The 21,260-nt window shown below is 50.2% G+C and overlaps 1 protein-coding gene and 2 non-coding genes across 6 annotated transcripts in view; 2 read left to right on the top strand and 1 right to left on the bottom strand.

Annotated features, from left to right (window-relative positions):
* LOC135913489 (hemicentin-1-like) overlaps positions 1-21,260 on the bottom strand; it is a 708,068-nt gene that overhangs the window by 649,679 nt on the left and 37,129 nt on the right. The gene's annotated exons all lie outside the window — the stretch shown is intronic.
* TRNAS-UGA (transfer RNA serine (anticodon UGA)) lies at positions 14,232-14,313 on the top strand. The gene has a single exon. It is a non-coding gene; the product is annotated as a tRNA-Ser (tRNA).
* On the top strand, positions 19,516-19,597 carry TRNAS-UGA (transfer RNA serine (anticodon UGA)). Its single transcript has one exon. It is a non-coding gene; the product is annotated as a tRNA-Ser (tRNA).

Genomic DNA, 21,260 nt, shown 5'->3' with positions numbered 1-21,260 from the left:
GATCATGCGCAAGGGTTTGAAGAGAAGTTTCTAAGACTAATCCCAACACTCGACGATGATGTCAGGGAGCTTCTTGAACTGCCTATTGCTTTGGAAGAGATCGAGAAAGCAATAGATGATCTTCCGTCTGGAAAAGCTCCGGGGCCAGAAGGTCTGAACGCTGCCTTCTTTAAAACCTTTAAACATCATGTTTCTCAGTTCTTCTTACAAGTGATAACAGAAGCCTATGAACGTAAAAAGGTACCATTGTCCTGTGGTATTTGACAGATTGTACTTATCCCTAGGTCTGATGACCCGGAGAAACGAATGTTAGTGGGTTCCTACAGACCTATCAGCCTCACTAATGCCGACTACAATGTGTACATGAAGGTACTAGCCAGACGACTTCAGAGTGTAAGCGACAAATGAGTAAAACCGCATCAAACCTGTGGCATCAGAGGTCACAGCATTGCAACAAATATACATGTGGCCAGAACCGTATTGGAATGTGTTGATGCGCTTGGAAGTCAGGTGGCTATGATACAGGTGGACTTAGCAAAAGCGTTCGACCGCATTTCACATGACATTCTTTTCTCCATCTTAGAGCATGCTGACCTGTCTAGTGATATAGGAATAAAAATGGAGTACGCAAATTTTATGACGCGTATTATAGGTAATGGTGACCTTGCTGACCGCCTCACCGTGCGTTCTTCGGTGAGGCAGGGTTGTCTGATCTTTCCCCTGATTTTTGCAGAGCTTCTAGAGCATTTATGTCTGGCCATTCTAAACAGCGATTACGTCACGGGTGTCACGTTGCAGTCTGCTGAAGTGAAACTTCTTGCGCATGCGGACAATATAGCGGTATTTTGCACAAACAGAGATAGCATTTGTGAAGTTACGAACATTGTGGAAAGGTTTTGTGACCAGACTGGATGCCAAGTAAACTGGGAAGAAAGCTCTGGATTCTGGCACGGTGAATGGGATATTACACCGGAATTCTCTCATGGCTGCAATGGTCTCCCATGCCAACGCGATACCTTGGCGCGCCCCTATAATGTTATCGCGATCCCAGCACACTCTGAAACGAAGAGGCGTCAAGGGCGAGTTAAAGCGGGAGCGTGGAAAGAAAGGAATCTGTCAATCTTTTCACGTGCCTGTTTCTGCAATGTCTTTCTCATTTCTAAATTATGGTACCTCATGAATGGGCTGTGTGCTTCGCGGACCGCGTGTATTTCCCGTATTTCTTTGGACATCGACGTGGGGAGAAACGAGGAGAACAAACCTGTTTTTCCAGTTAAGAGTGGAGGCCTTTGACCGGTTAATTTGTTTTTGCATCAAGTGGTATCGCGTTTTATTTTCTTGCGTGATAAAAATGGCACCTTTTTAAGAACGGCTATACAGGTCCGATTGCAAAGGCTACTCCCAAGAAGCATAGTGTCGTCTGGTGAAAACATGTGCGGTGTTGTGGCCGGATTTTTGCGCGAGGTTGTGCTTTCTTATAAGTTGTTATAAGTGCGTTATTCCCCTAACTACTTGAATGAATGAATGAATGAATGAATGAATGAATGAATGAATGAATGAATGAATGAATGAATGAATGAATGAATGAATGAATGAATGAATGAATGAATGATTGAATGAATGAATGAATGAATGAACGAACTTTATTCCCCTTTTAAGAAAGGGGAGGAGCCGGGGGGGAGAGAGGGAGGTCTAAGTAGTCCAGTCCCAGCAGGCGTCCATCACCACATTATGTGGCTAGAAGTCCGTCTACCAGTCGTGGTAGGCCTCCGCTACCTCCTCAGCCCACCTCAGGACTCGGTCCTGTAGGGTGGGATCGGAGCTGCGCAGGGCAGTCTCCCACAGCTCCTCGCTACTAATTAATGGTTTGAGCTCGCGAGGGGGAGTTTTGATGGGGCATTGCCACATGATATGGGAGAGATCTGCTATGGGGACAGGGCAAAAGCGACACTTGGGTGTCGGGTATGTGGCGGGAAAGAATAAGTGCAAAGTGCGCGGGGTAAGAAAAGTGCGAGTTTGTAGTTGTCGCCACAGTATCTCTCTTTGGCGCGTTCTAGACACAGAGAGAGGTGGATACAATAGGCGTTGGTTTCTGTAATGTGCGCAAATTTCATGGAATGTGACGAGTGTGTCTGTATTGTTGTGTTGTTGGGAGTCATTGGGTTTTAGAGTTAGGCTCATATTTGCGGCCACTCGGTCCGTGAATCCTCGAGCAGCGGCATGTGCCATTTCGTTGCCATGGAGTCCTTGATGTGCTGGAGCCCATACGAGAGCGATGTCCTTTTCTGGTGGGTGAGCTACAAGCAGAGAGTGCGCGAGGTTGTTAATGTAGCCGCTACTGAAGTTCCGGATAGCAGTCTTAGAGTCACTAATAATGACGTCGCAATCGGGTAGCCCCGATGCAAGTGCAATGGCGGCCTCTTCCGCGTCACCCACCGACGTCTTCTCAGCGGGTGGTCTCTACTCAACTCCAGCGCGTGTTACTCCCGCGGTCGGTCGCCCTGAGGGGCAATGATCCGTCGGTTTCACTCGGCCTTGGTCTTTCAAGAACCGCCGAGACCTGCTGGATGGGCCAGGTTTGATGATGATGAAGCAACATTTATTGGGCCCGAAATAAATCGGTGGTGCACGCAGGCACTAGACGGGGTGGTTCCCTAGTTACGGAACCCATACGTTTCCAGCAGCTCCTGGCCCCTGTCCGTCAGTGCGAGCTGAATCGGTAGGGCGGGGCTGGATAACAAGGTCTCCCATCGCTCAAGTGGCTGGGGATTGGGGGTGTTGGTGGGAAGGGGAAGAGGGGGTCTTCAGTTCTGTGCACTCTGCCAAGACGTGCGGCAGGGTGCCCTTTTCTCTTCTGCAAAAAGGACAGAGCATATCGTATTCCGCAGGGTACATGCGGTTCATCAGTACGGGATGCGCATGCGATCCCGCCTGCGCTCGACGCAGGATCGTCCGTTGTTGCCTGGTGAGTTTGGGGTGCGGTTCTGGCAGTCTGCACCTTTCCTCTCGGTACATCCGGGTAATGTCCCGAAAGCTGGTAACCGTGTGCGGTAGGTCTTCCGGCTCGTGCTCGGCCCGGATTGACATTTCTCGGGCATGGTAGTCGGCGATGGTGTTGCCTGCTACCTGCGAGTGAGCCGGGACCCACATGAGCTCTATGGCTCTTCCCGGAGGCTTGTGCTTGGCTAGGATGGCTCGGGTCACGAGATTACCCCCCTGCGGAAGCTTCTGGAGGCTGTCTTTGAGTCGGTGACTACGGTGTCCACGCTCGGCTGTGCGAGTGCGAGGGCCACGGCCGCTTCTTCGGCAACTGCGGAGTCTGTTATCGTCAGGGACGCGCTGACGATCAGCCTGTCTTTTAAAGTAACCACCACGGCTGCACGGTCACTGTGTTTTCGGAGCGAGGCGTCCGCGTAGAGGACCCTGGGGTTCTCTTCCAGCTTAGGGGCTAGGGCTTTGGCTCACGCGGTGCGCCTCTCGTCGTCCTTGCCCGGCGTCATGTTCGGGGGAAGGGGTTTTGTGTGAATGATCGTTTTCCAGTCTTCCGGAAGGGCTGTCTTGATGGGTACTGGCTCAATCTGCCATCCTATCTTGCGTAGGACGGCTCGTCCGTGTTCCGTGTGACTGAGCCGGATTCTCTGATTAGAGAGCTGGGCTTCGATGAGGTCCTCCACCGTGTTGTGGGCGCCCATGTCTAGCAGTTTTTGCGTGGACGAGTATATGGGCATGCGCAGTGCTTGTTTCGTTGCCTTACGAAGCATCGCGTTTAGGGCGTCCCTATTCGCCTTCGTCAGCTGGAGATACGGGGCGGAGTAGGTAACCCGCGACACGATGACCGCGCGTACCAGCTGCATGGCATCGTCCTCTTTAAGGCCTCGGTTTCTGTTTTATACCCTCCGAATCATACCAAGTATCTGTTCGGTTGTAGTCTTGATCTTTGTTATGGCGGCCTGTGCCTTTCCGTCGCTCTGAAGTAGTAGGCCGAGAATCCTAATCTGCTGTGTTGGCTTGATGGTCGTTCCGGCGATCGTGATAATCACGTTCGGTGGCAGCTCCTTCTTGGTTTTTCTCGGTTGGATAATGCGCAGCTCTGATTTCTGGGTATGGCTTTCGTAGTCGTAGCATTCCACCGCAGCCGCGAGTGGCGGCGGAATTGTTGTACTTGTCGAAGCTTCGTCAGGGAACTTGGTGCAATCCATAGGATGTGCGTCAGGGTGGCCCTCTCCCGCTGGCACACGCGGCACACATCACTCATAATTTCGGGTATAGACGAGTCATTAACACTGGGGTGGGTAAGGAACCAGTTTGCAAATGTATGAACAGCACCGCCTCCGCTCGGCTCAGCCCCGGGTGCGGTGGTGTGAAAGTCCTTCGAGCCAGGCGGTGGAACTGCGTAAGTTCGTTCACCGTCGTCATGCAGTCCTTGGCACTACACCTCGTTGGATGGTCGGTTGCAGTGGCACGGTTGGTTAGCGCTCGCGCCACTGCATGTGCCGTCTCGTTATGGTTATCGTGCTTCTACGACGCATCGTTGCACGCGTGCGCCGGGAACCACTTGATTCTAACATACCGATTCTCTCGTTGCAGGTCAGCCAAGCACAGCCTCACCACACACTTTGCCCTTTGCATAATTCCGCACTGTACTTCGCGAATCGCACAATACCGTCTGGTACCCGGGGTCGGCAATGGCTAGGACAATGGCAACCTCCTCCGCGTGACACGCCTCGCGGACCCGTAAGCTCGCCGCTGCCCTCGTCGCGCAGGACGACGCCTCGATGACGGTAGCGACGGACGCCCCGCAATCTCCCTGGTATTCTGCCGCATCCATGAACCTTGCGTGATCGTCCTTGGCGTGAAAGTCGATGAGAGCCTTGGCCCTCGACGCTCTTCTTTCCTTGTTAAACTCCGGGCTCATGTTTCTCGGGATGAGGTCTACCCGAATGCGGCGCCGGGTCCCGTCCGGGACAGAAACGTCGCTACTCGCCTTTTTCGCCCCGGGCGTGAAGCCCAAGTATTGAAGTATGCGCCTGCCGGCTTCGGTCATAGAGAGCCGCTCCAGCTGGGCGGTCCGTTACGCTTCCGCAATTTCCTCGAGGGTATTGTGTACCCCCAGGCTCTGGACCTTGTTGGTGTTCGTACACTCGAATAGTCCGAGCGCCGCCTTGTAAGCTCGGCATACCAGGGCGTTGATCTTATTCTTTTCACACTGCATCCAGTTGTGGAAGGCTGCAACGTAGGTGACGTGGCTGATTACGAAAGACTACACAGCCGAATCAAGCTTTCCTTCTTCATCCCGGCCTTGCGGTTGGCGACCGGTCTGATGATACGTATTGCGTTGGTAATCGTGGCTGTAACGCGGGAAATAGACTCACCGTTGCCCCATCGCTTGTCTATAATCTTGCCGAGCACCCGGATTTTGTCGACCTCCGGGGTAACTTGGCCGTTCCTCGTCACGACCTTGATGGCCTCGTAATCCCTCGCTTCGCTCTTGTTACGTCTGACGTACCTAGGTGGTAACACGAGCAGTTCTGGTTTGCTCGGTGAGCAGATCAAGCCGGAACCATTCAGCTGGTCTTCGATCGCGCCGACGACTTCTTGCAGCGTTCTCTCAATGTGATCATCGCTGCCTCCCGGAACCCACAGCGTGATGTTATCGGCGTAGATGGTGTGCCGGACGCCCTCGACGCGAGAGAGTCGCTTGGCCACCCCACTCATAACGAGGTTGAATAACAACGGCGAGATGACCAAGCCCTGGGGAATCCCGACACTGCCGAGCCTCTTCTCTTGGAGCCGCAGATCGCCGGCGCAGAGCTCGGTAGTCCGCCCCGTCAGAAAGTCCTTGATGTAATTGTACATTCTTGCACCCATGTTGAGTCTAGACACCTGGGCTAGGATCGCAGAGTGCTTCACCTTGTCGAAGGTGCTCTGCAGGTCCAGCCCCAGAATGGCCTTGTTGTCTTTCGTCAGCTTTGAGAAGCTCTTGTGGACATCATGCTACCGTTGTCATTGTACCATGCGCCTTACCGTGGAGACCCAGGGCAGAGTATTTTAAAGTGAGTGAAGAAGATGCCACTTAGGCCAGGAGTGAAAAACATTCTTCTTCAAGATACACTCTAATACACTGCCTGTGAAAAACGTGGCTTCAAGAAAACGGAGTCTTTGTCCCTTGGACAATGAACTGTCTGTTATGTATAAAGCCAGAGACAGTCGACCATGTTTTTTGTGGACTGCTGGGACGCAATGTTTACTGGGACGTCCTACAGAAAACTACCAAGAAAGAGTTACCACTAGACCCATATGGTATCAGGTTGATCTCGAAAATGGTCGAAAATGGTATCAGGTTGGTACCGGTTGATCACGAAAATGTACCCTAAGATTTGTTCATGCTTCTTGGTTTCCACAGCTTGTGGAAAATATGAATGGAAGTAAGGCATGCCGACATTAATACCCGCAGTGCGCGTGAAACCTTTATTGAAAGCGCTGCTTATCTTAGGGAATGTATCCGGGCACAGCATGACCCACCTTAATGGCTGGAACTTCTTCATGATCAAGTGAGCTTGAAGAAATTTTAACTTAGCTCACCTCAGCTCAAGTGTAGTGGAAGTGTTTTATTCTTTGTGACTTTTTTGTTTCTCGTGAGAACTTCCGAAATAAAGAAAAAAAGAATGCGGTCGTGGCCGAGTGGTTAAGGCGTTGGACTTGAAATCCATTGGGAGTCTACCCTTACAAGTTCGATTCCTGTCGGCTGCGTAGTCAAGCCTCTTTTTTTCTGGCACCCCTTTCGGAAAGCGTATCATTGTGGCGCAGAAGTGCTGCGATTATGTGCGCTGTAGTGGCCGGGTCATTCTGCTTCCGGCAGCCGAGTTGTACGGACGTGTGGATCATGGGCTCCGAAGGAGCGGCTTTGGTGGCCACTGGCCGTGGTAACAGGCTTATCGACGATAATGAGGAAGCGAGCTACCAGTTCGTTTTGCCACCGCTGCCCAAGGGATCTGTCATGAAAGACATCGTGTTTTTGCATGGCGACGCGTGAGCGAGGCCCTATAGGGTCGAAAACTTTCGAGAAGCGCTTGTCTTGACTGGATTACTGCAGAAAGTGATGGCCCTTGGAGCCTATCAGATCAACATGTATGGGCAGTCACCTTCTCGAGTGACGAGGCAACGAAAAGGATGCTGGCGTTCAAAGAGCTCAACGTGAAGGGGGCGTCGCTGCGTAATCGTCGACCCTCAAGATTATCAGGTACGCCTCCGCCTTCATTGGCTGCTGTATTAGGTGGCAAACGAAGATATAAAGGCAGTGCTGGCGGCCTTTGGCGAAGTCGTTGAAGAGGCGTAGGCGACAAGGACTCAACATCTAGGATCGTTCTGTTGAAGTTGAAGAGCGGGATGAAAGTCGATGACAGCCCGCATCAAATCCGAGTTGCCGGTGAAACTGGCCCTTGTCGTAGCGCCTGGACGGCCGATGCAGTGGCTACGATGCAAGGGTGTGGGTTACGTCCGTCGCGAGAGCAAGGTACCGCCTTGCGCTCGATGTCGCAGCTTTGGACACTCCAAAAATCAGTGCGTGTGCACCTACGCTGCAGCTGTGGGGCCACCAGCGAACGAGGTCGTCGCGGGGATGACGATGGATGCTGCTGAAGCCGAGGACGCCGCCAAGGGGGCTGGTGACAAGGACAGGGCCAACAATGCGGATGGGACATCCGAGGCAACGAAAGATACGAAAGGTGTATTTGTTACCCCTGAGAAGAAAGACGGTGCCACGACCGGTCCTGCAGGAGAGCATGAGAAAGGCAAGCAAAACTGCGTTGTAGTCAATGTAGCCGTAAGCGAGGCAGAGGGTGGGGAACCGCCCCCAAGCATCGACCCTATTGAAAAGAGCGGCAATGCTACCTTTATGAGGGCGCTAGATGCTCTCGACGAGAATACAACTACTAAGAACCACACCGACGGGCCGCCTGCAAAGATATCTATGGCGAGAAGGAGCAGCTTCAAGCCCTCTCCAAACATTCATATGGATAGGAAGGCCGGCGACGAGCCACAGCCGTCTGCGGACCACACCAGACTGCCGGATGGTCCCGAAGGCGTCTAGCCGATGGCTAGACGTTGTGGTGAGCACCGTGCTCCGGGCCTCGCTTACTTCCCGTATTAGCAATGACAACCTAACCCTACGCTTAGCTTAGGCACGCTAAACGTGAGAGGTCTGGCCGCCAAGAGTAAACAAAGCCATGTGTATCGGATGATGGTGGACCAAGACCTCGACGTTCTGGCCGTGCAGGAGACAAAGGTCGAAGGGGGGGAGGAGACCCGGGGCATGGTGCTAAGGCTTACGTCTTTGTATTACGCGGTAGTGAGCCATGTTAAAGGAGCGTTCGCGGGCGTTATTTTATTTATTAGGAAACTGCCCGGGCTTTCTATTGAAAATTATTATTCGTGCCCTTCAGACGCACTTTACTGTTGGTGATTATTCATTGCATGTTTTGTGCGTATATGCACCCAATGTTTGTGAAGAACGCACTATCTTTTTTGAATCCTTAAAGACGCGCATTGGCCTGAATAGAAAAAATTATTATTCCGGGGGATTTTAATTGTGTGCTAACAGATCGAGATAGAACAGGCCGGAGAACAATGAAAGAAGCTGTCATGTCGTTAGAGAATTATTAGCTGAGTGCGACTTAGATGGCGTGGTAGACGACCTGGTTGGAACACGTGAGGTTCAATATCCGCACTTCCAGGGCAATAGTCACGCTCGTCTAGACCGAAAGTACGTGTCACTAGACGTAAAACCCCAATGTCAAGGTACGGTGTCGTGCTTCTTTCGTTTACCGATCACTGTTCGGTCAAGACATCTGTTGGACGTAAAGGAAAATACAACACATTTACGTGGGAAATGTGGAAAATTAATTCCAAATTGTTAAGCATGAGGTTTTCCCAAGCAATGTACATAGTCATTTGAAGGAACTAGAAAATAACAACGTGGCGCAAGTCACCCAAAGGTGTGAAAATTTTAAATAACGAATTAAACTAGCCGCAATCGATCGCTCATGTAAAATAATGTACGAAGACAACGCTAAAGAGAAAGAACTAAGGACGGTGTTGGAAAATTTAACGGCCTTAGAGTGCAGCCAACCGGGTCCCTACGAAGACCATATGCGCAGCATAAAAGCGAAATTGGAGCTATGCGATGAAGAGCGATATCGGGGAGTGATTATACGTGCATAGGCCGAGGCATTGACAGCAGATGAGGCGCCAACTAAACGCGCGCTTGGTCTTGAGAAGAGGCATACACGGCGTTGGACTCCATATCCATGGACAAGGCGATGGACTCGATATCCATTGGGGTCTCCCAGCACATGTTCGAATCCTGTCTGCTGCCTAGTCGTGCCTTTTTTTCTGGCAGCCGTTCCTGAATGCGTATCATTGTGGCGCAGAAGTGCTGGGGCGTACATAGGCAGTCGTGGCCGAGTGCATTCCACTTCCGGCTTTCAAGCGAGGTGGTCGCAAGATGGCTTGCTCTCACGAAGCGGTTTTAGCGGCCCATGCGAGCTGCGGTAACACGTATTTTGTGTTCACTGCCGAAGATTATCCGGTTATTCTCCCCAATCTGCCATCCGGACGCATCGTCGTGAACACCGTTTTCATGCACGGTGACCCAACAGTCCGGCCCTATCGTGTCAAAGACTACCCGGACACTTTGGCCAATCTAGGTGCGCTTCCCGACGTTTTGTCGCTGGGTGCGTATCAGATGAACCAGGTGCGGGCTGTAACAATGGCGAGTGCTGACGCTTCTCAAAAATTGCTCTCCGCCGTCAACGTGAAGGTAAAGGATCGTCCATGTTTGCTCATCGATCAAAATAACCGGGAGGTTCGCTTAAAGCTACACTGGTGTCTGCACGGCGTGACAGCCGAAGACATTCGTCTTGCCCTGACACCCTACGGGAAAGTATTTGAGGTGACGCGGGAGAAGTGGCGGGTGCAAGGTGTCACTGAAAAGGGCTCGACGACTCGCTCAGTGGGACTGCAATTGCATGGCGACGTCAATGTCGACGACATCCCACACAAGCTCAAAATTGCCGGGGAACAGACTCTCGTTGTTGTTCCTGGTCGCGCTCCGCTGTGTCAGCGCTGTAAGAGCACCTGGCACATACGTTGGGTCTGCAAAGTGCCGCGCTGCAGCCGTTGTCGCTGCTTCGGCCATGAGGACGCGGATTGCCCAAAGACGTACGCCAGCGTGACCGGACCAGTCCAGGCAAACGACGCATTGGATCACCTCATAGATGAGGCAGACTCAGAGGAAACAGCAGGAGTGGGCCGAAACCCGACTACCCAAGATGGTATGCCGAACACTCGGCAGGACGTCCTCTTTGAAGCACCAGGTAAGCCCGAAGCCGGGCTTCTGCATAAAGTCGTGGAAGACCGGAGCGAAAAGGCTGATTCAAGTAGTATCGGGAACAATTTATCCGGCGTAGCTGTAGAGACAAGTGCCGATGACAGGCATCGATAGCGACAGTGCCAGTGCGACCGGAAAGCGGCCCCACGAAGCAGGCGAAAAGGAGAAGGGGCCTAGCGACGTCGCAACGGACGAGCCTCCTGCGAAAACGACTCCCGTGCGGCGTCTTCCCCTTCGGCTACGGCCGAACACTTCGACGGAGCGCAAGACGGCGGAAACGCCGCCTTTGCCGCCGTGAGGACTGCACCGTGAGAAGGAACCCAGAAAAAAAGCTTAATGAGGTGAGCGTCATGCCCCCGGGTTTTCACCGCCTCACAATGATGTCAATGGATAGATCAATTCGTGTGGCCTTGCCTCAAGGGCTTGCCTCAAGGAGGAAGCAGTCATCTGTACCGAATAGTTAGCGAATATGACCTGGACATTCTAGCAGTGCAGGAGAAGAAAGTCGAGGGCGACGACGAAACGGGGGGCATGGTTCGTCCATTCTTAGCACGATACTGTGCTAGAATGAGCCATGCAGTGGGAACTTCTTCCGGTTGCGCGTTGTTCGTCCGACATAGTCTTGGAGCAAAAATAGAAGCTGTGACGTCATGCCCGTTAGGTCGGCCTGTTGTCTGCGATTTTTTATTATCTTCATTGGAATCGCATGTAATTTCTTTGTACGCGCCGACTGTCGCTGAGGTATACAGAGTATACCCAGTGTAATAGGCTCCTTAGTATTGCCGGTGATTTCAACTGCGTTCTTTGAGCCCGTGATAGAACTAACGCTCGACCGTATAAGAATGCATGCACCATTGCCCTAAGCGATATAATAAAGAAGGATGGCTTGGAAGTCGTGGCTGAGTGTCTCGGTGGTGGAAGGACAGTACACCCACTTTCAGGCAGCCAGTCACGCCCGTCTTGACAGAGCATATGTGAGCCTTGATTTGATACCCTTTTGTAAGGAGTACCATGTGAGCGCCATATCATTCACTGACTGTTTGGTCAGCTTTTTAGTCGCAAGCACGAAAGAAGAGAAAAAAGGGCTTCGAGTGGCAACTATGGAAATTGAATTCGAAATTGCTAAGCGACGAAATGTTTATAGCGGTAGTAATGAAGCAAGTTGAAGAAATGAATGCTGTTGGTAACACGACATGTGGGGAAAAATGGGAGAACTTCAAGCATGCGGTTAAAATCAAAGCATTAGAGCGCGCGAGTGCTATATGCAGAGAAAAAGGAGCAGAAGAAAAACAGATGCGCAGGAATTTAGAAAAATTTATCAGTGAGCAATGTAGGATGCCCGGCATCCTACACGATATTTGACGATATGGACGATATTCGCGTACTGAAGCATAAAATTGAACAGTTCGGTATCGAAAGATACCGCGGTGCTCTGGTGCAGGCAAGGGCGGAAAGGCTGATAATGGAAGAAGCACCGTCAAAAAGAACGTTGGGAATATTGGAGGAACCAATTTCGGAAGAGGAAGTGAAATGTGCTATTGAAAGTATGCATACGGGGAAGTCCCCAGGTCCTGATGGTCTAACCTCAGCCTTTTATAATTGTTTCAAAGGGGCGATCGCATCAGCCTTAGCGATACAGCGAAGCATTCGAACTCAAAGTATTACCCCCGTCCTTCTCATCTTCCCACACTGTTCTTATACCCAAATCAGAAGACCCCGTTGCATTGCGAAGAGTAACTTCTCACCGCTCAATTTGTCTCACTAATGGAGACTATATGATAATGATGAAAGTCTTAGCCAAGAGGTTGCAGACTGTCATTGCGAAGCTCGTGGGGCCGCATCAAACGTGTGGCATTAAACGCCGAACTATCTTCTCAATTCTACACGTAGCACCCAGTATCCTCGAATGTTGAGTGCACGAGTGGCGTTGAGTGCTCGAGTGCACGAGTGGCAATGCTCCCAATTGATCTCGAAAAAGCGTTCGACCGGGTGCCTTATGACATTCTTTTGTGCATTATACATGATGTGAATTTGGGTAGAATAATTAGAGAGGGGGTTGCCATGGCGTACCGGGACTGCTCAACGCGGCTAATTGTCAACAAGGTGGTGAGAGCGCGAATCCAAGTGAAGCGTTCGGTGCGTCATTGTTGCCCTCTCTCGCCGCTGTTGTTTTGCTTGTATATAGAGTCGTTTTGTCTGAGTTTCGTAGAGTATGACTGTGTCCGCGGGTTTAAACTGCACGAGCTTGAAGTCCGGCTGTTGGCTTATGCAGACGATATTGCTGTGTTTTGCACTGATTTGGACAGTATAACAGAGGCTGTCAAATGTGTTAAAAGTTTTTGTGCTGTGAGCGGCAGCGCGGTAAACTGGGGTAAGTGCCTGGGATTCTTGCACGGGGATTGGTGGGGGGCCCCAGACACTTTGCCAACATGAGTTTCATTGCGACACTGGTTTAGTACTTGGGTGTTCCTCTTCAGCGTTACAAAGACAGTGAATCGTACTGGAGGAGTGAAGTTGATAAGCTGCGGGACAGAGTAAACAAGTGGAATAGCTGCAATTGGTCCATGTTTCCAGAGCCACAATTTGCAACATATTTTTAGTGAGCGAACTTTGGTATATCCTCCAAGTCTTGCATTGTTCAAGCGTAAACATCCAAAAAATTCACCGGGTGTTCGCAGTACTCGTGTGGGCATCGTCTTGGGAGAGATCAAGTCGCACCAATTTGTTCCTTCGAGTTCGAAATGGAGAACTTGGATTGTCACATTTGTTTTTGAAACAAGTAGTCAATCGCTTTTTTTTCTTCGGGGACCCAAAAAACCCTTTCTTATACACTGTCTGCCAACTTCGCCTGGGCAAACACTTGCCCTATATTGTCTCAGCTGGCAGTTTGCCAGGTGGTATTTATAGTTTTCTATGTGTAGTTGTGGTTTCATGCAGGTTTTTGTCAGCGCGTTTTTCACTTGAATATTTGAGTGAAGTCAACCGGAAAAAACTGTACAAGGACCTGTGTGACGTGGTTCTTCCCGTGTCTTTATATCGGTCTGTTTACAGTGCTGGCCATGGGCACAATGTTCTAAAGTGCGTTAAGGCGTTGCTAGTACCCTCAGGCGCTAAGACGTTCTTTTTTAAATTGCACACCGGAACAGTGACTGTCAAACCATGGCTGGCTGAAAGAGGTTTCTTTGTTCCCCGGGGCACTCATTGTACAATTTGCAGGCAGGAGGAGACAATTGAGCATGTTTTTCTGCATTGTTGGGATGCTGTTTTCCTCTGGGCTGTGCCCCAGCGCACAATCAAAAAAGATTTCTCCCTAGATGCGCATGGGATTCGCTACTTGCCAATAGAAAGTGATCACGGTACCCCATTCGATATGATCATGCTTATAGCCCTGCATAGCATTTGGAAGTGCAGAATGGCAGTAAGGCACACCGATCTCGATGCAAGAGCAGCACCCAGTATTTTAAAGAAAGCATAAGGAACTTTGTAGACGAACAAAAGTTGCTGGAGTGTATCCCAGAGTTACTGCCACGTGTGGAATTTTTATTGGCGATAAGAGAATTTTAGCACATACGTGGCCGCACAAGTTCAGTGGTTCTTTTTAACATATTGTGAGTGTGTCTTGTGATTATTTGTGAATTCGTACTTTTTTATCCGGGCCAAAGACCGGCAATAAAGAAAAACAAGTGCGCAGTCGTGGCCTAGTGGTTAAAGCGATATACTTGAAATTCATTGGGGTCTCCCCGCACAGGTTCGAATACTGTCGGCTGCGTAGTCGTGCCTTTTTTTTCTGGCAGCCGTTCCTGAATGCCTGTCATTGTGGCGCAGAAGTACTGGGCGTGTAAGCGCAGTCGTGGCCGAGTGGTTAAGGCGATGAACTTGAAATCTATTGGGGCCTCTCCACACAGGTTCGAATCCTGTCGGCTGCGTAGTCGTGCCTTTTACCGCGACACCGTTAAGGAGCTCGTGTCGCAGAAAAGCTGGTGTCGTCGGCGGCGTTGGCCGTGAGCGATAAATCCCGGGAGGCACTTCATGAATAAAAAGCAACTTGCAAGATGGGCTGGCTGGGAATCGAAACAGGGTCTCCGGAGTGTGAGACGGAGACGCTACCACTCAGCCACGAGTTCGATGCTTCGAAGCGGTTCAAAAGCGCCTCTAGTGAATGCGGTGTTGCCTTAGAAACGAGCCGTAGAAAGTTATACTGCGGTGTATATCAGTAATTATGAACATGTAACTTACAGAAGTCGCAGTTACACGAGTAGCGAAGTGCGTTTCCGCTACATTTCTTCTGCGCTTTCCGCACGCGCAGATCCATCTTGAGGCAAACACAGAGGACCCCCTCCTCTCAATGTACGGTACTGCCCCGATAGGTGGCGCGGCACGCGCGCATTGGGGCTGTGTGGGGACCGGTGCGAGGTGCGTCGCGGCCCGAACTCCCTCTCCCCTGACGGCGCTTTGCCGTGCTCCCTCACGTGAATGACCAACCCTGAGCTATGATCCGTGCAACCAAGGCATCAGACTGAAGCTTTATTGGCTGTTGCATTTCATTCACGATGACTAATTTCGAACAGCGTTAACCCCTTACGGAAACGTTACAGATATCACCCGGAAAAAATGGCGAGTACAGGGATGCAATGACCACTCGTTTGGTGATACTATTGCTAAAACCTGGAATCACAGTGGAATACTTGCCTCATGAGGTGCGCGTCGCGGAAAACTTAGCGCTCTTGCACGTACCAGGAAAACCCCTGTTATGCCTCCGGTGCAATGGCACTGGACATATCAGGCGCGAGTGTCGCATACCACGCTGTGCATTCTGCTGACGTTTCGACCACGAAGAACAAGACTGTGTGCGATCCTATGCAGCGGTGATAAGCCCAGTCAAAGGTGACGAGATGGGTGAACACATAATGGACCATACTGACGCCGATGCAGCATACCGAGCAACGGCCTAAGAACCGGCGGCAGACAGCACACCCTCTGAGGCGTCTCCGCTTCCGGAAACTCCACTGGGCCCGGTGGCAGCCAATCTGACGAGGCGAAAAGTATGCTGGTTGGGAAACCGTCTTACGACGAAAATGTCGATAGGAGAAAGGAATCGCTTTTAGCAAGCACATCGGAGACGACCGCGAAAGACGGGACCGAAGGCATTGATGATGTCGAAATGACAGCAGCCGCTAAAGCAGCTGCAAAGAGACCTCACGAGGCCACCGATGGATCCCAAGGTTCACCCGAACCATCGATCAGCGGCGAGCCGTCGCCGAAGACGGCTATAACGAGGCAACTGGGCCTCAAACTGAAGCCGAAGGTACCGCCTGATAGGCGGACGACTTCAACATCGTCCCCACCTTAGCGGGGCACGAAGTGTGTTAAGCCAGCCTGTCCTCAGTTCTAGCGGAAAAGTGGAAAAGTAGATTGTGACGTGTGCTGGTTTTTGCTATTACTGCCTGTCCAAATGTATAATTCCGTCTGTTTGCTAATTCGAAAATAGCTATTAATGTGACAGTTCCCCTTTGTGTAGCGACGTTGAATGTGAGGAGTTTCGCATCCCGCAGGAGGCAGTGCCAGTTAAGCCACCTTTTGTTGGAAAATGACATTGACATAATGGCAGTGTAGGAAACCAAAGGAGAAAGCGAAGAGCAAACGGACGGAATTGTCGAGCCTTTCAAGGATAGGTATAATGTATGCGTGTCTCATGCCAGAGGCACTTCAGCGGTTTGCCTGATACTTGTTCGAAGATGCACCGATATTGTAGCGCAATCTGTCAAGTCGAGTGATGACGGTAGGCTACTCGTCATCGGCTTTAGCTCTTGTGGCTTCCTCTGGCGTGCAGTATGTGTGTATGCGCTGAATTACATTAACGAACACGTTGAATATATAGAAAACCTGAAAACCTGCATGACGCACGAAAGAACCATAATTTTATTTGGAGACTTTAATTGTGTGTGCAGGCTGCAAGACAGAGCGAACAGATTGACTTACCGTGATGGAAGTGCGACACTGTTAAACGCGCTTGTAAACGAACTTGAACTAGACGACGTTGGTTGCATTTTTGACGGCGATGAGCAAGTACAGTATACGCAATACCAATGTGTAAGTCACGCTAGACTAGATCGCATATATGTTCCTGCAGTTGTCATACCACACATTACTACATAGAAAAAAGGTTACATTTAGTGATTACTGCTTGGTGATAGCGACACTAGGAACCAAGAGAAAAGTGTCCAAGTTCAGTTGAAATTTGTGGAAATTAAACGATACACTGTTGGATGATGAAGTCTTTGTTAAAAAAGTAAAGGAAAAGATAGGCGAATTATGTTTGGTTAAAACTTCCAATTTCACAGCGCTTTGGGAGCAATTTAAAAATGAAGTATGGATTGCGGCGATTGAACGAGCTTGCGTGCTGCGCAGGATTGAAAACCAGCAAGAGCAAGAGCTTAGGCGCACGTTATATCATATGATTGCGGTTGAGAGTGCTAACCCTGGACACTTTAGCAAGGAACTATGTGACCTGAAAAGTAAGCTTGATTGATGAAATATCGTGGAGCGATCGTCAGAGCACAAGCTAAAAGACTATGGCTAGGGGAAACGCCTACTAAGGGGGCACTCGGTGAAGGAAAAGGGCTTGCAGTAAGAAAGGAGCTAAAACAAATAAGATATAAAAAGGAAGTGACGCTTGACAAGGAATTGATAGAGAATGCGTTTGTTGAATGTTATCAAAAACTGCTAAGCCCAAAAATAAAAGATACAGATGCTTCTCGAAAGAAATTCTGTCGCTCATGCCAAGGCTAGACGATGAAGTAAGGCAAACGCTTGAACTGCCAATTAGTGTGCATGAAGTAAAACAGGCCATTGATAAACTAAGCTCCGGCAAAGCACCTGGGCCTGATATACTAGGGGCTGCCATTTACAATGCTTGATGGGAGAACTGGCACAGGTGTTACATCGCGTGATAAATGAGTGCTATGATCAAAAAAGGACCCCTTTATTTTTAGAAAATGCCATGTAGTACTCATTCCAAAATCGTATTATCCCAGGAAATTGTTGGCTGTTGAGGCCTATCGACCTATAAGTCTTACGAATGTAGACTATCAGATATTTACATAGGCGCTTGCCAAGAGATTGCAGAGCGTTATCACCCACCTCGTATTACCTCACCAGACATGTGGCATCAAATGAAGGACAACGTACACAAATATACACAATGCTAGAACTATCCTAGAATGCTGTGACATGACTCGCGACAACATAGCTATGATACAACTGGATCTTCAGAAAGCATTTGATAGGGTGAATCATAGCATACTACAGTTATTATTAGAACATTGTAATGTAGCTAGCGTTATCACTGAGGCAATAAAGATGGTGTATGAAGAGTGTGCAATAAACCGTATAATCAACACTACCTTAAGTTAAAACATTCCAGTACTGCTGGGTAAACTAGGGTGTGCGTGCTCGTCTCTTCTTTTTGCCCTTGATTTGAAACCCTCATGTTTAAATAGTCGCATAAATTCCAGGGTGCATGGTTATTCTTATTATGCTACTGAAGTAAAGATACTGGCATATGCAGATAACACATCCATGTTCTGCAAAGACAAGGACAGTATTAAAGAAACTCTTAAGGAAGCTACACCATTCTACAGTGCTACCGGAAGTGCCATTAGCTGGAATAAATGTCTAGACATTTGGCATGTAAATTGGGGGCAAGTGCCGGAGGCATACGCAAACATGCGATGGACAAGTATTCCTACTAGATACTTGGAGGTTCCTCTTCAGCATAATGGAAATACCACAGAATACTGGGCAGCAGAGACCGAAAAGCTGAAGGATCAGTCTGAAAAATGGGGAGGGCATAACTTTTCTATGTTTTCACGCGCCACAGTCTGTAATGTGTTTTTTGTTACAAAGGTGTTTTATGTACTTCAAGTGTTCAGTATGAGCAGAACTTGTGTCCAAAAATTACACAGAGTGTTTGCCACCTCCATACGGAATTCTACCTGGGAACGCACCAGTCGATCAAACTTGTTCCTTTCGGTGCGAAACGAAGGGCTTGGTCTGTGTGATTTATTTTTGAAACACATTTTTTCAAGGTTTTTCTTTCTGAGAGACCAAAGTGATGGTTGCAGTGCTTTCATGAGGCTGTGTAATCATATCCCGGAATATTTTGTGTCGTGAAACGCAGATACGCTTAGAACACGGAGCAGTTGTTGGCGCGAAATTGTATCCGCATGTCAAGTACTGAAGCCACGATTTTCCTTAGAATACCTGAGCACAGTTTCGCCTAAACAATTGTACAAAGATCTAATTGATGTGTTTTACCAATACCTATGTACCGCTCCATCTGTCAACTAGGACCACAACCAGACGTTCTAAAACGAGCTCGAAAAATGCCAGTAAGAGCGTCATCAAAATCTTTCTTTTTCCAACAGCACACAGGCACGCTCGCTGTAAAACCATGGCTTCAAAGTAAAGGAATCTTTGTCCAATGAGGATTACACTCCTTGATATGTCAGAAGGCCGTAACAATAGAACACATCTTTTTGGACTGTCACGATGCTGTTTTCCTGTGGGACATTCTTAAGGCGAGACTTGAGAAAGATTTGCCAGTATCACCCTTTCGTATCCGATGCTTGCCACGTGTAGATTCTCAGATGAAACGCAATGCGACATGTTGAGGCTACTGTGTTTGCATAGTGCGTGCAAAACGAGGATGGTGGTCTGAAATGCGGATATCAACGCACGATCGGCCATGCAAAATTTCAGTGAAAACTGTGTGTACATACGAGATGTTCTCAAAGTCCAGAATGACCCACAGCATTGGATACCTGTTCTTGATAAGCTGGTTTTTTTGAAGCCATTATAGATCCACATTCTAGTCATGAAAAGGCTCACGTGTCTTTTCTTATACTTATAACAGCGCATTTATTAAGTGTGTGTGTGTAAGTGCCAAATTGGTAATAAAGAAAAAAAAGCGCAGTCGTGGCCAACCAGTTCAGGCGATGAAGTCGAAATGCCTTGGGGTCTCCCCACGTAGGTTCGAATCATGTCGGCTGTGTAGTCGTGCCTTTTTTTTCTGGCAGCCATTCCTTAATGCGTTTTATTGTGGCGCAGAAGTGCTGGGGAGTTTGTGCGCAGTCATGGCCGAGTGGTTAAGGCGATGGACTTGAAATCCATTGGGGTCTCCCCGCACAGGTTCGAACCCTCTCGGCTGCGTATTTGAGCCTCTTTCTTCTGGCACACAATCCTGAATGCTATCATTGTGACGCAGAAGTGCTGAGGCGTGTGTACGCAGTCGTGGCTGAGTCATTCTACTTCCGGCTCCCAAGCTGAATGGATCATGGGCTCCAATGGAGCGGCATATGCGGCTTTTAGCCACGGCAACAGGCTTTCGACAAAAGAAGATAAGGATTACCAGATAATTTTGCCTCGGCTACCTACAGGACGCATCGTTTTAAACAGTTTTTTTGCTCGGCGACGCTCGTGTTCGCCCGTTTCGTGTAGAGGATTTTCGAGACGCGCTTCAAGCTGTTGGTACGCTCTCTGGCGTCATCACCCTTGGAGCGTACCAAATCAGCCGTGTATGGGCGGTGACGATGAAGACAGCCGAGGCTGCCCAAAAGCTGGCGGCACTCAAGGAGCTGCAGGTGAAGCGGCGTCGCTGCCTGGTGATCGATCCCATGGAACAACAGGTGAAGCTTCGTATCCACTGGCTTCTGCATTGGGTGGACGACGAAGACGTGAAGACCACACTGGCCTCCTTTGGCAAAGTGACTGAAGTGACCCGGGATTGCTGGCGAGCAGATGGCGTTTCCGACAAGGGCTCTACGACCCGAGCAGTGCTGCTGCAGCTCAAGACTGGGATGAAAGTTAACGACCTGCCCCACCAGATCCGCGTCGCCGGAGAGCTTGCGCTGGTGGCAGCCCCAGGTCGCCCCATGCAGTGCCTGCGCTGCCGGGGCTCTGGCCACTTACGGCAAGAATGTAAGAACCCCCGTTATTCATGGTGCAGGCTTTTCGGGCACAACGACGCGAACTGTGTACGTTCTTACGCAGTAGCCGTGAGCTCGGCGCAGAGTGAGCCGTCAAGCTCAGAACATATGATGGACGTAACCGAGGCGGAGGAAGCGGCCAAGGGAGCTGGAAACAGCAACGTGGCTGCAGACACGAGCGGTACGACCACGCCCACCGAAGGAGGACGGAACAATGCACCTCCCCCCAAGGAGCCAGCAGCTACACTGGAGAGCGCCAGGAAGGCCCCGCAAGAAAATGAGAGCCGCCAGCCAGCTACGGATGCTACTCAGGCAGAGGAAGACAACGCCACCCCAACTGGCGCCCGCCTCGAATGCGTCTCGGCACCGGTCTTGAGGTCCCCGCAGCAGGAGGAGAAAGTCGACGGAAAGGCCAGTGGTGACTCCGAGGCACCGCCCGCTAAGACGCTACCCGGAAGGCGCTCCACCCTCAAGCCTAAGCCGAACCTGGAGACTGACCGTAGGGCTCGGCGCGAAGCCGACCAAAGACGAGCTCAGGCGACGGCCACCGGAGGGCCACGGAGGCGTCTAGCGGTCAGCTAGACGTTAAGGTCAGCGCCACGCTCCGGGCCTTCTCCCCAGCGCTTTACATCAGTAATGGCTACCAACCAGTCGCTTAGCCTAGGCACGCTAAACATTCGAGGTCTATCTGCTAAAAGGAAACAGAGTCACGTGTATAGACTACTAGTGGACCACGACCTCGACGTTTTAGCAGTGCAAGAAACCAAGCTAGACGGCGAGGAGGAGACCAGCAGTATGGTGCAGAGGTTCACGTATAACTACTATACTGTAGTGAGCCACGCCTTAGGGACTTCAGCGGGATGTGTGCTGTTCGTGAATAAGCTCCC

The sequence above is a fragment of the Dermacentor albipictus genome, unplaced genomic scaffold (assembly GCF_038994185.2).
Source record: "Dermacentor albipictus isolate Rhodes 1998 colony unplaced genomic scaffold, USDA_Dalb.pri_finalv2 scaffold_14, whole genome shotgun sequence".
In the NCBI taxonomy this organism is placed as follows: domain Eukaryota; kingdom Metazoa; phylum Arthropoda; class Arachnida; order Ixodida; family Ixodidae; genus Dermacentor; species Dermacentor albipictus.
The sequence above is the reverse complement of the archived record's forward strand: the minus strand, read 5'-3'. Positions and strand labels throughout refer to the sequence as shown.